At 32.6% G+C, this 1,041-nt stretch overlaps 1 pseudogene; it reads left to right on the top strand.

The window, feature by feature from the left end:
- Positions 1-27: 27 nt before the first annotated feature.
- Positions 28-894, top strand: LOC108561157 (annotated as a pseudogene).
- The last annotated feature ends 147 nt before the right edge of the window (positions 895-1,041 follow it).

Here is a 1,041-nt window from a genome sequence, read left to right as displayed (position 1 = left end):
TAATTCGAATTTTGAAGCAGCACAAATATGAAAATATATAAAGGTATACTCACTTTGGACGAGTGCCACAAGAAAGAAATCAATAAGAAGTCGCTGAATGATTTCTATACTCAAAGTTCGACTTTGGGAGAAGGTTCCTACGGAGTTGTGCGAAAAATAGTGAACAAAAAAACTGGTAAGTCGTACGCCGCGAAATACATTGAAAAGAAAAAAACCGAAGGTAAGTGGCTAGCTCGTATTCATCACGAAATTGCTATTCTAAAAAAGTGTAGGTCAAAAAATATTGTGGAATTACATGAAGTGTATGAAACAAACAGCCATATTACACTTGTAATGGATTTACTAGCAGGCGGTGATCTTCTTAGCCTGATCGAAAAAGTTGATAGTGTGTCAGAGGTTGATGCAAAAACTATAATTTTCCAAGTATTAGAAAGTTTACGCACAATGCATGCCCAGAACATCGTACATATGGACATAAAATTGGATAACGTTTTATTATCCGAACCAAACTGTTTTAAACAGATAAAACTTTGTGATTTTGGTCTTTCCCTATGCTTGGAACCGGGTGAAGAAGTAACATCAGGAAATGGTACTTTACATTATATTTCACCAGAAGTGTTGACAAAAGATCCGATCACGAAGAAATCGGATATTTGGTCAATCGGGGTATTGACGTATTGTCTTATTGCCGGATATATGCCTTTTACTGAGGATACTGAAGAAGAAACGAAGATTAACATCTTGAAGGGAATTGTGGAATTCCATGAAGAATCATTTAAATCAATATCAGTCGAATGCATTAACTTTATCAAATCGACGATCGTTCTAGATCCGGAATTAAGACCGACAGTCGATGAGTTGATGAATCACAAATGGTTTAATTCTGACAAATGAAACTTGTAAATTGCATTCTATTTTATTCTATTTGATATTGTATTTTTGTAATATATTGTATATAAATAATTTATTTTTGTAAAAGTCTATGATTGTATTTTTATATTAAATATATTTAAACTATACTAAAATAATGTTCAATTGTTT

This window comes from Nicrophorus vespilloides, unplaced genomic scaffold (assembly GCF_001412225.1).
Source record: "Nicrophorus vespilloides isolate i.1.1-1 unplaced genomic scaffold, Nicve_v1.0, whole genome shotgun sequence".
Lineage (NCBI taxonomy): Eukaryota > Metazoa > Arthropoda > Insecta > Coleoptera > Silphidae > Nicrophorus > Nicrophorus vespilloides.
This window is presented reverse-complemented; position numbering and strand designations above follow the sequence as displayed.